The sequence below is a fragment of the Stomoxys calcitrans genome, chromosome 2 (genome assembly GCF_963082655.1).
Source record: "Stomoxys calcitrans chromosome 2, idStoCalc2.1, whole genome shotgun sequence".
In the NCBI taxonomy this organism is placed as follows: domain Eukaryota; kingdom Metazoa; phylum Arthropoda; class Insecta; order Diptera; family Muscidae; genus Stomoxys; species Stomoxys calcitrans.
Window position 1 is genome coordinate 182,742,409 of NC_081553.1, and position 14,945 is coordinate 182,757,353.

Below are 14,945 nucleotides of genomic sequence, written 5' to 3' on the forward strand. Positions count from 1 at the left end.
GTCATTTCTCTTCAGTAAGTTTGCCATTTCATGATGGATATGTGTGTGTGCGTCGTAAGTTCGTGAATTAGGCTAAGCAACAACTTGAAGATGATTCGAATTTTCATCGAAAAATCATCTTCAGCGATGAGGCTCATATCTGGCTAAATGTCCTCGTCAAAAAGCTTAATATGTGTTATTGGTCAGACGGCAATCCACAAGTACTCCATGAGTCATCATTACATCCCGAAAAAATACAGTTTGGTGCGGTTTATGGGCCGGCAGCGTCATTGGGTCGTATTTCTTCCTTGATTATCAAGACCGACACGTTACAGTGAATGGGAATCGCTACCATTCAATGATAACAAAATATTTTTGGCCGCAATTGAATGATATGGACTTGGAAGACATGTAGTTCCAACAGGAAGGCGCCAAGCCACACAGTGAATGCCACTATCAATTTATTGCAAACCAACTTCGTAGAACGTGTTGTCTCACGGGCAGTTGCCCAACAACAAAATATTGAGTGCACTATCTGTCAAAATCAGTGATTAGTGCAACTCTGATTTTGTGTGTGTGTGTTAATAGTTCGCGCCATTTTTCGTTGTTTGTGTGTGTGTTATGGTTCTTAACTATAATACACACACAACCAAAATTCGTTGGCAGATAGTGTAATTCGTGAACAAAAATTGTACTCAGCTGTTTACGGTACACTACCTGATAATTATGTCATGGGTCTAAGGCAAGACAAATTTACCCAGGTGGTGTACAGCATACAGCTGAGTACTAAGGCTCTTAACTATAATACACACACAACCAAAACTCTTTGACAGATAGAAAAAGAGAAAAAATTTTGCTCAGCTGTTTACGCTACACTACCTGGTAATTATGTCATGGGTCTATGGCAATACAAATTTACCTATGTGGTGTACATCAAACAGCTGAGTACACTGTCTGTCAATGAGATTTCATAACGTTCGGTTGTGTGTGTGTGCTTTATAGTTATGAACCATAGCACACACAACCAAAGACAAATAGAGCAAACTAGTTACATACTCAAAATCAGAGTTTCACTAATCACGGATTTTGTCAGATATGCACTTGAGTTTTTATTGGTCAACTGCTACTACCTGCTAAATGTGCCTTGGTCTATGCCAAGATGAATCGATTCAGGTAAGTGCAGTTGCCCAACAACAAAAAATCCAATGCACTATCTGTCAAAATCAGTGTTTTGTGCAACTCTGATTTTGAGTATGTTACCAGTTGGAACAATTTTTCGTTGTGTGTGTGTTATGGTTTTCAGCTATAATGCACACATACACAATTCAATGTTATGAAAACTCGTTGGCAGATAGTGCACTTCGCGAGAAAGAATTGTACTCAGCTGTTTGCTGTATGCTAACTCTTCGTTATATCAAGAGTGACACCATTTGTACTCATCCGATTTGTCTGACACCTCGAAGTATTTAGCATGAGTCGGAGCAAGTTTGCTCAACTCTGACACCGATCCACTATGTAGATATGCACATGAATGGATTTTCAAAGATCTAGAAAGATTAATGATTCGATTCTTTTAATATACCCTACTTTTCAAAACACTTAGATGTGGAAGATTGGTTTAGCGATTTAAAGGACTTTCAGTTTGATTTTTGCAGTAAGCAAAATATGACATCCAAACTAGTATTGAAATGTCGGGAAACCTCCCAAATTCTCCATACCAACATCTAACTAATGATCAGTTAAATAACAACTTAAACTTAAGTCATTTTACAATTAACGCTGGTATTGAATGAATATTAATCAAGAAATATCCTATGATTCGATAATGCATTCACACTTTCGCATATGCAGCCTTCAGCCAAGCATTTTGGAAGATTCACAGAGCTTTCAAAGAAAATAGTAGTATGTTATGCTAAGCTATGCTATGCTTATTATAGGTTAAGGAGTGAACGTAAACATTGATGCTGTTATGATGATAGTACAGTTTCGTTACGTAATTTTTTATACTTTAACATAAAGTGACATTATTGAAGAGATGGTTTTTTTTCTTACAGGCGGAAGCATTTTGTTTTGTGTTTTTTAGTTTCAATTTATAAAATTTTGTCACAATAGACAAATTATTTGTTATATTTTTCGCATGATTTTATTTGTCATTTAGTTAAAATTCTAAGTCCATTTTCAGATATTTAATTCTTCTGTGGTTGTATATTTCATTGTCATTAAGATACGAATAATAAAATTGTTTTATTGCACAAAAAAATTAAGGACTAATTAAAACACAGTTTTAGCATTGTTAGCAGTGTTAAAAAGTTCGTTTGTTACATCATCATTGGTTTTCTACGTAATGAACGGCTTCGAATCACAATCAAAAGTTATATATGTTAAAAAAAAAAATAATCTATATAATATGTTCTATAGATACATAGTGATGAAGTGATTAATACTTAAGGTTTGGAAAGATTACATATGAAGGCATTCTTTGATATACTTATTAAAAGCCAATCCCACTAAGGCTTTGTCACACGAACGTATGGCTTTCGTTCGCTTAATTCATGCAAACAGCTGTTTAGTCGAAAAATCAGCTGGATAACCAAGCAAATGAAAGCCAATCCTTTAGGTTATGCTTTTAAACAATGGATATGAGTACATGCGATATTTGAGTAAACGATGAGTATTTTACGAGTTGAAATGAGTAATGAATGAATATGAGTGTTAGTTGCTATAGATTTCAATAAATCAATGAGTACATATTAAATAATGTACTCATACTTACTCACCCTGGAGTTTTTTGTATAGAATATACTATTTTAACGACTTTTAGGATATATGGGTCGATTATGGACTTAAGAGCGGAAAGTTCAAAACACTGATATTAGATGAAACTGACAAAAAATTTCCAACTTTGTTGATTTTATCATCTGGCAACTCAGCTATAGTTCAGAACACTGATATTAGATGAAACTGACAAAAAATTTCCAACTTTGTTGATTTTATCATCTGACAACTCAGCTATAGTTGAGTTGTCATCCATAATCGGCCCCTTATTCTTCACGCTTAAACTAATCTAGAAATAGCAATCAATCACCTGTTATAACACTTGCGAGATTGAGATGTGCAACTGTAAATAAAATGTAGGACGATAACACCCAGGGTGATCCAAATGAAAGAAGTTGATTAACGCTTTCTCTACACATAGCAGTATCTGTATAATTTTGTTGACAAGTAAGGGGAATTAAGAGAAAGAACAGTCGGGCAGTAAGAGCCATAGAGTTGGGTAAACTGTTTTGCAGCTTTCGGGATAAAAACCACCTTAACCCTCCTCCCAGACTTCACTTAGAGAAATTTGTTAGTAAAAATAGCAAAAATGTTTTTGTAACAGCAGAAATTCCGCTGAAAATGGGCAGCAGTAATTTTTCAAATGGTAAAGTTAACAAGTAAAAAGGATCTGAAGCATATACGACACGGATGTCGAGCCTTACACAACTCACTGTCCCAAATTTCGGCGACATCAAACAATATGGGTCTTTTATGGGTCCAAAACCTTAAATCGAGAGATCAGTTGTAGCAGTTTATTGTGCTCTATCTTTCGTCTGCTTGATTCTGTTGAGTGTCAAAACCCAGGAACTCTGCCACTAAGATGGGGTGCGTCCACAGGGATCTGGGTCTGAGTCGAGTGGGTCTGGCCGGGCAGTTAAACAGGTGACGTGTATCGTGCGGTCCCTGGTTACACTCGGGACATACATCTTGTACGTCGGCATCAATCCTAGCTCTGTGGGAATTGAGGCAGCTGCATCTGCCGGAACGTAATTGAGCCAGAACCACTCTGGTTTGCCGGGGGAGGTCGATTTCTTCGGGTGCAATGGGTGGCGGTCGTTCTCCAAAGACTACATTCACCCGATAGCCAATTACCGCGTCTGCTACCGTGTCTGCATGAATGTTGTTCAGACCCGCTTGATATGCCGCTTGATCTAGAGGTTCTCTCTTGTAGCGCTGAACCTCACGCTCTAGATCGTGTAGATCTACCATAAGGCTTCTGGGCGGTGGGTATCTATCCACAAGATGATGCTTTGGATGGTTTCTGCGATAACAGCCCAAAAGGTATTGCTTAGACAGCATGTAGTTATGTCTTCGCACTGGTAGGATCTTTGTCTCCTGATGGAGGTGGTCCACATGAGAACTGAGGAGACAGCCCGTCGCAGTTCGGAGGGCGGCATTCTGACAGATATTATTCCACTGCGTGTCAGAAAGTTGACGTGACCACACTGGCGCTGCATAACTTACCACAGACCGGCCAATTGCTTTCTTTGGTTTCTTTGTCTGCACTCCAAGTGCAGCCAGCGAGTGACTTGAGGACCTTGTTTCTACTTTTGACTTTATTGCAGATTGCTGTGACATGTGGGGAGAAAGTGTAGGAGCTGTCAAATGTGACACCAAGTATTCTGGGACACTTGATGGTCGGAATCATTTCTCCATCGACCATCACAGTCAGCTCAGTATTCACCTCACGCTTATTTGTAGTGAACAGTGTGGCAGAAGATTTGGTGGCGGATATCTTCAGATTTCTTGCAGCGAAATATGAGGCAAGTCCGTTGAGGTAGGCGTTCAACCTATCGCAGATGTCAACAATGGATGGGGGGCCTGATGCCATGATCGTACAATTGTCCGCACATGTTACGATTTCTATGCCGTCTGGAGGGGGTGGAATGGAGGATAGGTAGAGGTTAAACCGAGCCGGAGATATCATCCCACCTTGGGGAACTCCCTGTTTCACTCTACGGTGTTTCGACTTCTTATCCCTAAATTCCATTAATGACTGGCGGCCACACAGATAATTCGCGACCCAACGTTTCAGGCCTGGCTGGAGGGACGTGTTGGCGATGTCCTCAAATAATTTGGCATGGCTGATCGTGTCGAAAGCCTTCGATGGGTTGAGTGCCACGAGGACCGTCCTTTCACATGGCCTGGGTTGATTGAAGCCACGGCAAATGTGTGTGGTGATGGCATGCAAAGCAATTGTTGTGCAATGCAGTCTTTGAAGTCCATGTTGATGCTCGGCGAAATTCTCCTACGAGGCTCGGGAGGAGTAATGCCTCAAGCGTCTTTGCTATTGGTGACAGTGTCTGTACGACTCTCCCAAACTCGGGTCCTTTCCAGGCTTCAGTAGCGGGATCACTCTGCCCATTTTCCAGACATCGGGAACTATAAGAGTGTTAAAAGACAGGACAATAGTAAGGTACTCAACTCCAGGTAAAACCAGATTCTTCAACATTAATCCAGAGATTCCATCGGGGCCCAATGCCTTGGATGATTTGGCGCCACTGATGACATTCTCCAACCACCGTAAATTGTGATGGTTGTCCATCGGCTCAGAGACCACGGATACGGCGAATGGCTCTCCTCCTTGCCCTGTCACTCTCGGGAAGCACAATAAACTGACGGTTGAACAACCTGGCGCATCGCTTCGGATCACTCACAGTTTCATCGCCAAATGTGACTGAGGTTCTGTCATCCCATCTACCGGGGTTCGAGAGTGATACGACGAATGGCTCTCCTCCTTACCCCGCCACTCTCGGGATGCACAATAAACTGACGGTTGAACAACCTGGCGCCTCCCTTCTGATCACTCACAGTTATGTCGCCAAAAATGACTAAGGTTCTGTCATCCCATCTACCGGGGTTCGAGAGTGATAGGACGAATAGCTCTCTTCCTTGCCCTGCCACTTTTGGGATTCATAATATATTGACGGTTGAACAACCTGACGCATCTCTTCGGATCACTCACAATTACATCGCCAAATGTGACTAAGGTTCTGTCATCCCGTCTACCGGGGTTCGAGAATGATACGACGAATGGCTCTCCTCCTTACCCTGCCACTCTCGGGATGCACAATATATTGGTGGTTGAACAACCTGGCGCATCTCTTGAACTGAGGTTCTGTCATCCCGTCTACCGGGGTTCCAGAGTGACTTAACAGTAGACCAAAGCTTGCCCAAACCGGTGCCTAAGTTAAATTGCTCCAAGTGTTCCAGCTACAACAACTTTAATTTTCTGCGACAGACCAATTCAATTTCTTCAGCTATAAGAGGAGGTGGTCATTCCCCAAGGACCACATTCACCCGGTGGCTATTCATCGCACCTGCTATCTTGTTGGCATGAATGTTGTCTAGATATCGCTTGGATCCGAGGGAAGCGTTTATGGTTCAAGGTTGCTAGACACGTGACCTTTAACCTAACCTAATCATAAGTTCCCGAGGCGTTCAGTCATGTGGACCGGAACTATCTTGCTCGCATATAGGGGCTTGACGAGGATCGCTACCTCATATGCAAATATGTGGCTACAACAACATAAGTTTTCCATATTTTGGGAACCTACCCTGGATTTCACTTGAAACGAAAAAGTTGATATGCTTGCTGATAAAAGAGCTAACATTTACCTAGTGGCAGTAATGGATACACATATATCCCCTTATCGCGAAAATTTTTCAGTCTCAGCACGTATATGAAAATGTTATCAAGGCAACATATAGTCGAAGTCATTCTACTCTTTATAGGGAATGAAAATCTAAACAATTGGAGAAGGTACCACAACAAACACCACTACCTCTTCTTTTAACAACTTTTTAGCTTAATACAATCCGAGAAACCTGTCAATCATTGCTAAATTAGTCTTCAGGTTCAGATTTGACGTCTTCGGTTTGAAGAAAGTGGTCTTTAGAGACTAGATAGTATGTACTTACAATTCATATTCATTGATTTTTCTCATTAGAGATGTTCAAACTCATCTCTTCTCAAATACAATTCACTTGTATGTCACTCTTTTTTTAAGGAAATTATTTGAATACCAGATGAATGCATTCATATGGGCCTCTTAAAAGGATGCTATAAATAGGAAACAAGTAAAAAGGCGTTAAGCTCGGCCGGGCCGAACTTTGGATACCCACCACTTCGGGTATATATGTAAACCCACCCAACACTTCGGGTATATATGTAAACCACCTTTCGTCAAAATCCGGTGAAAAATGCATACCTCATGCCCCATAGCAACTATATCGAACTGTGTTCCTGTACTTATAAGTACAAGTCATTTTTCATCTGTGTATAAAAAAATATTGGTCTTTTATGTAACTATACCTAAAAATAAACCGATCTGAACCATATACGACACGGATGTCGAAAAGCCTTACATATGTCACTGTCCCAAATTTCGGCGAAATCGGGCAATAAATGCGCCTTTTATGGTCACAAAACCTCAAATCGAGAGATCGGTCTATATGGCAGCTATATCCAAATCTGGACCGACCTGAGCCAAATTGAAGAAGAATGTTGAAGGGCTTAACTTAACTAACTGTCCCAAATTTCAGCGTTATCGGACAATAAATGCGCCTTGTATGGGCTCAAAACCTCAAATCGAGATATCGGTCTATGTGGCAGCTATATCCAATTCTGAACCGATCTGTGCCATATTGCAGAAGTATGACGAGGGACTTAACTTAACTCACTGTCCCAAATTTCGGAGACATCGGATAATAAATGCGCCTTCTATGGGCCTAAAGCCTTAAATCGAGAGATCGGTCTATATGGCAGCTATATTCAAATCTGAACCGATCTGGGCCAAATTGAGGAAGGACGTCGAAGAGCCTAACACAACTCATTGTCTCAAATTTCAGCGACATCGGACAATAAATGCGCCTTTTATGGCCCCAAAATTTAAAAGCGAAAGACCGGTCTATATGGCAGCTATATCCAAATTTGGACCGAAATGAGCCAAATTGAAGAAGAATGTTGAAGGGCTTAACTTAACTAACTGTCCCAAATTTCGACGTTATCGGACAATAAATGCGCCTTTTATGGGCTCAAAACCTCAAATCGAGATATCGGTCTATATGGCAGCTATATCCAATTCTGGACCGATCTGTGCCATATTGCAGAAGTATGTCAAGGGACTTAACTTAACTCACTGTCCCAAATTTCATCGACATCGGATAATAAATGCGGCTTTTATGGGTCCAAAGCCTCAAATCGAGAGATCGATCTATATGGCAGCTATATCCAAATCTGGACCGATCAGGGCCAAATTAACGAAAGATGTGGAAGGGCCTAAGACAACTCACTGTCCCAAATTTCTGCAAAATCGGATAATAAATGTGGCTTTTTGGGCCTAAGACCCTAAATCGGAGGATCGGTCTATAAGGCAGCTATATCCAAGTCTGGACCCATCTGGGCCAAATTGACGAAGGATGTCGAAGGGCCTAACACAACTCACTGTCCCAAATTTCGGCGAAATCGGACAATAAATGCGCCTTTTATGGACCCAAAACTACAAATTGAGAGATCGGTCTATATGGCAGTTATATCCAAATCTGGATCGATCTGAGCCAAATTGAAGAAGAATGTTGAAGGGCTAAACTTAACTAACTGTAACAAATTTCAGAGTTATCGGACAATAAATGCGCCTTTTTAGGCTCAAAACCTTAAATCGAGATATCGGTCTATATGGCAGCTATATCCAAATCTGGACCGATCTGGGCCAAATTAAAGAAGATTGCCGAAGGGCCTAACACAACTCATTATCTCAAATTTCAGCGACATCGGACAATAAATGCGCCTTTTATGGCCCCAAAATTTAAAAGCGAAAGACCAGTCTATATGGCAGCTATATCCAAATCTGGACCGATCTGTACCATATTGCAGAAGTATATCAAGAGGCTCATTCTAAATCACCGTCCCAAATTTCGGTGACATCAGACAATAAATACGTCTTTTATGGGCCCAAAAGCAGCTATATTCAAATCTGGACCGATCAGGGCCAAATTAACGAAAGATGTGGAAGGGCTTAAGACAACTCACGGATAATAAATGTGGCTTTTATGGGCCTAAGACCCTAAATCGGAGGATCGGTCTATAAGGCAGCTATATCCAAGTCTGGACAGATCTGGGCCAAATTGACGAAGGATGTCGAAGGCCTTAACACAACTCACTGTCCCAAATTTCAGTAAAATCCGATAATAAATGTGGCTTTAATGGGCCTAAGACCCTAAATCGGACGATCGGTCTATATGGCAGCTATATCCAAGTCTCGACCGATATGGGCCAAGTTGACGAAGGATGTCAAAAAGCCTAACACAACTCACTGCTTCAAATTTCAGCGAAATCGGATAATAAATGTGGCTTTTATGGCTATAAGACCCTAAATCGGAGGATCGGTCTATATGGCAGCTATATCCAAATCTGGACCGATCTATGCCATATTGTAGAAGTATGACGAGGGACTTAACATAACTCAATGTCCCAAATTTCAGCGACATCGGATAATAAATGCGACTTTTATGGGTCCAAAGCCTTAAATCGAGAGATCGGTCTATATGGCAGCTATATCCAAATCTGGACCGATCTGTGCCATATTGCAGAAGTATGACGAGGGACTTAACATAACTCACTGTCCCAAATTTCGGCGACATCGGATAATAAATGCGACTTTTATGGGTCCAAAGCCTTAAATCGAGAGATCGGTCTATATGGCAGCTATATTCAAATCTGGACCGATCTGGGCCAAGTTGAAGAAGGTTTTCGAAGGGCCTAACAACAACTCTCTGTCTCAAATTTAAACAAAATCCGATAGTAAATATGGCTTTTATGGGCCTAAGACCCTAAATCGGAGGATCGATCTATATGGGGGCTATATCAAGATATATTCCGATATGGCCCATCTTCGAACTTAACCTGCTTATTGACTGCTCATTATCTCTATTTTTAAAGACTGTAACGTGATTTCAACAGACAGACAGACGAACACGGCTAGATTGTCTTAGATTTTTACACTGATCAAGAATATAATTGGGTTGCCCAAAAAGTAATTGCGGATTTTTTAAAAGAAAGTAAATGCATTTTTAATAAAACTTAGAATGAATCTTAATCAAATATACTTTTTTACACTTTTTTTCTAAAGCAAGCTAAAAGTAACAGCTGATAACTGACAGAAGAAAGAATGCAATTACAGAGTCACAAGCTGTGAAAAAATTTGCCAACGCCGACTATATGACAAATCCGTAATTACTTTTTGGGCAACCCAATATATACATTATAGGGTCGGAAATGGATATTTCGATGTGTTGCAAACGGAATGACAAAATGAGTATACCCCCGGTGGTGGGTATAAAAAGAAAAGTGTACAAAGTTTGGATTCTTTACTGATAGTCATGTTTTTGTAATGCTTCGGTATGATTTATTATAAAATCTAGAGAATTGGATCATTCGTTTTTTTTTACTATAAATTAAAGATTAAACATTTTATTTGTACATAGTGTGGGTGTGTGTGTGTGTATAGGTGAATAAAAATAATACAGTAGTCCATTTGCAGTGGTAGTGAAAAAATGTGTAAAAAAATACTTATAAACAATAATCTCAGTGCATAAAAGTAGTGGTACACGTAAAAAAAAATATTACAAAAAAAAAACAAAAAATGTAAAAAACTTAAACATTAATATACAGTAATAAACATATAAACAGTGGGATCATCATACACAGAAATAATATCAAAATAGAGGTTCATTAGATTTAATATTCGAAAAACAAATTCCAACAACATACATATGTATGTAAGTATTCAAAAAATATTACATATATATTACATGAGGGAATTGAATATGCATTTGTCGATAGACATTTCTACTAATTTTATGATTTAAATATCCATAAATCTACATAGGATGGATTGGTGCAATTACCCCATGTAAGAATTGCATTTTAAAGTTAGCAAGAAATCAACTTCAAAAATTTTTTTTGCAAAAGGGGGTATTATTAGAATACCAGCTCTAATACTTAGGAACAATGGAAAAACTAAAATACGTAACTTGAACTCTTTTTACTGGCCTTAAGGTAAACAATGTCGTTTTCAATTACAGCAATGGCTATCTGATTAATAAACAGTCTTTTTTTCTAAGATCTCTAAGAAGATCTAAACCAGTTATGGCTACACTAACACATTTGAATATACTAAAATGTATTTGTATGAGGGACATTCAAACCCGGACGTATAACTCTTGCCCTATACACCTGCAAGAGAGCCATTGGCAAAAGTTGGGGGGTTTAGACCGCGTGTCATGGATTGGTTATACACTGCAGTCGACGGACATATAATGCTATATGGTGTTGTGGTCTGGTGGACGGCGCTTCAAAATTCCAGCTACTGTTCAATACACAATCGGATCCAAAGGATGGATTGCATGTTGTTGTAGCAGTGTGTTATGCACTGAGGCAGCAGCCCTTGCCGATGAAGGAATCCATCGGGTCAATCCGGTACTTACAACCGGCTGCCATGGGATTGCTGGCTTGTTTGTGCCTCACAGCCGCACTGAGGACGACACCATCTGATGAGCTGAATTTAAGGCTACATCTTATGCCTCTGGACATTGTGGGTACCCAAATTGCAGCGACCACTGGCGTGAGGTTAAGGGAGCTTTCTCATTGGTCACCCTACAAGACCCGCTTTTTGATAAAAAGTACTGTACCACTATTCCTGATAGAACCGATTAGAACTACGATATCTCTGGTAACAGAAGTTACATAGACTTCTATGCGGGTGGTTCCAAACTAAATGACCAAGGGGGCCTTGGGGTGTACTCTAAAGGTCTAGAACTGGTCATTAACGAAAAAGTTACCCGACCACTGCAGTGTGTATCAAGCGGAGATCCTTGCAATTAAGGAAGTGGTGGAATGGCTAAGATATAATGTCACGATTGGCATAAATATCTTCTCAGACGCAGTAGCGCAGGGGTTAGCATGTTCGCCTATGACGTTGAACGCCTGGGTTCGAATCCTGGCGAGACCATCAGAAAAAAATTTTCAGCGGTGTTTTTCTCCTCCTAATGCTGGCAACACTGGTAAAAGGGATGACAGGACCTTAGACAGTTTTGGCAACATAACCATGACTGATTCGAAGAGATGCGTCGGGTTGTTCAACCGTCAGTTTTTTGTGCTTCCCGAGAGTGGCAGGGCAAGGAGGAGACCCATTCGTTGTATCACTCTCGAACGCCGGTAGACGGGATGACAGAACCTCAGTTACTTTTGGCGACGTAACCGTGACTGATCCGAAGAGATGCGCCAGGTTGTTCAACCGTCAATTTATTGTGCTTCCGAGAGTGACAGGGCAAGGAGGAGAGCCATTCGCCGTATTCGTGGTCTCCGAGCCGATGAACAGCCATCGCACTTTATCGTGGGCAAAGTAACGAATGTCCTCCGCGGCCCTAAAATCATCCAAGTCGTTGGGCCCCGACAGAATCTCTACACTGATGCTAAAGAATCTGGATTTACCGAGAGTTGAGTAACTCACTACTGTCCTCAACCTGTCATTGAACACTCTAATAGTCCCCGAAGGAAAATGGGCAGAGTGATCCCGCTACTGAAGCCTGGAAAGGACCCGAGTTTGGGGGAGTCATACAGACCGATCTCCCTTCTTTCACCAGTAGCAAAGGCGCTTGAGGCATTACTCCTCCCGAGCCTCGTAGGAGAATTTCCATTCGCCGAGCATCAACATGGATTTCGGAGACTGCACAGCACAGCAACAGCTTTGCATGCCATCCCCGCACATATTTGCCGTGGCTTCAATCAGCCCAGGCCATCTGATAGGAAGGTCCTCGTGTCACTGGACCTATCGAAGGCATTCGACACGGTCAGCCATGCCAAATTATTTGAGGACATCGCCAACACATCTCTCCAGCCAGGCCTGACTGAAACGCTGGGTCGCGAATTATCTGTGTGGTCGCCAGTCATTTATGGAATTCAGGGATAAGAAGTCGAAGCACCGTAGAGTGAAACAGGGAGTTCCCAAGGCGGGATGATATTTCCGGCACTGTTTAACCTCTACCTATCCTCTATTCCACCCCCTCCAGACGGCATAGAAATCGTAGCTTATGCGGACAATTGTACGATCATGGCATCAGGCCCCCCATCCATTGTTGACATCTGCGATAGGTTGAACGTCTACCTCAACGAACTTGCCTCATATTTCGCTGCAAGAAATCTAAAGATATCAACCACGATATGCGTCACCTGTTTAACTGCCCAGCCAGACCAGCTTAGTCGCAGAATTCCTGGGTCTTGACACTCTCACCCCCACGGTAGATGGGGGGGGCGTATGGGGTTGGTAAGTGTGGAAGTCATGGGTTCGTATACCATTGTGGGCTTTGATCTGTCCCTATTGTGGTATCCCAATATACTTAAATTGTCAAAGTGAGCCAGTTATTTAGGGTACCGCTGTAATGAAATCCCACCTAAGATTCACGTACTTTAGTTTTCACTTGCCTACTTATTTTAGAGCTATACATATTTAAAAGTTGCATATAATTTATATAATAATTAATTAAATATAAAGAAATTGACGGGGTTTCTGCCACCTCTTTAAGCATTAAAATATTTGTATGAACGACTAGATAATGTGTGTACATGTGGAAGATAATAAAAATGCTAAGGATTTTTACAACAAGAATATCATTTTGTTCATCCAGAGCAAGAGTGTTGTGTAAAATTCAAAATTATAGGATCTTTAAAGGAGTTTGGTGGCCATCCTAGTGTTGCCAGATATAAACTGGAACTTTTATTTAAAAATTTGATACATATTTTAAGCAAAACTTCACGGATTACGGCATTGAAAGTCGAGCGAATAGCCAAAATAATGCCAAATTAAGTGGAAGTGGAAACTAGTGCAGTAAACGTTAAGCCATCATTATTATGATGGCCTCCGAATACAACACCGCCAGTGCCCAGTGTCCCACAGACACAGGAACCATAGTGTCATTGTTTGAGCATACTCTCCGAGAGACCTCAGACACAGAAGCACTTAGCCTGTGTACGTCCGTACTCTCCTTCCTTAACACACACACAATTTCCAGCTTCCTAGTAATTTAATCACGCCGCGAGTGAATCACTTCTCGGTAACCATAACAGCTAACGTTTGCCGAGTGTCCCTCGTATGTGACTCACGGCCACGCGCTTTTCAATTCTCTATCACTCTCAAAAACAAATTTCTATGGCGGATCATGATCCCAGCAACCAGAGGTAAACTTATAGTTAGAATTCACATAGAAGAAGCTTTAAAAAAATGTGAGGATCGACACTCCAATCCAATTCTTGGCGCAGCAACAATTGCACCAGGCCCCTAGCGACTGAATAAGCCAAATTCTAAGGAACCAATGGATAAATTATGGGTTCCATGGCAATTGTGAGGAAAATGTAGAGGGTAATGGGTGAACGTTCATTTTCGTGCCTTGATTCCCTTCTGGCACTCAGCCCTCTCGTCATTCTGGACTACTGCAGAAGCCTGAAAAAGCTGACCAGAGGGAGCTCACCTTACTATTTTCGTTTTTTTTTGCCATATGCTTCTCTTTTCGTTCTAATGTCTTGCACCGTACTTTGATGGATCTCTTTCTATTTCCTTTCAATCGACCAAGGTTGCTAATCGTGTTCCCTTTAACCAGAAGCAGGTCATATTTTCACGAAATAATGGATATAATTTTAGAAATTTCGGCAGCAATAGCAAAGTTTTCAATGCTGAAAGTCTGGATTATCAACGAATCACTGGCGGAGCACTCGATTAGGAAGATTGGGACCAGAGTGTTTATCCCTTTTCTGGCTTCTGGTTATCAATGGGAAGCTAAAGTCTTTCGAGAATGAGAGGATGAAGGCCGCAGCCTACTCGTATGACGTTTGGAGGTAGCGATCCTCGTCAAGCTCCTGTAGGTGAGCAAGCTCGTTCGGACCGATCGCCACGGGGAACAGTGTGGCCATTGGTTATCTAATGGCGCAAATAACTCGCCTTGTCATATCGACCATCATAGCCACTCAGTATTTGTCCAGTAGCCGGTGCCCCCTGGCCTCTCACTGAGACTCTCCGCTCAATATCGCCGATTGTTCGCGACTGCCGTTGCAGACACTCCGTAAGGAGTATTCCATTATCCGCAACCTGTGGACG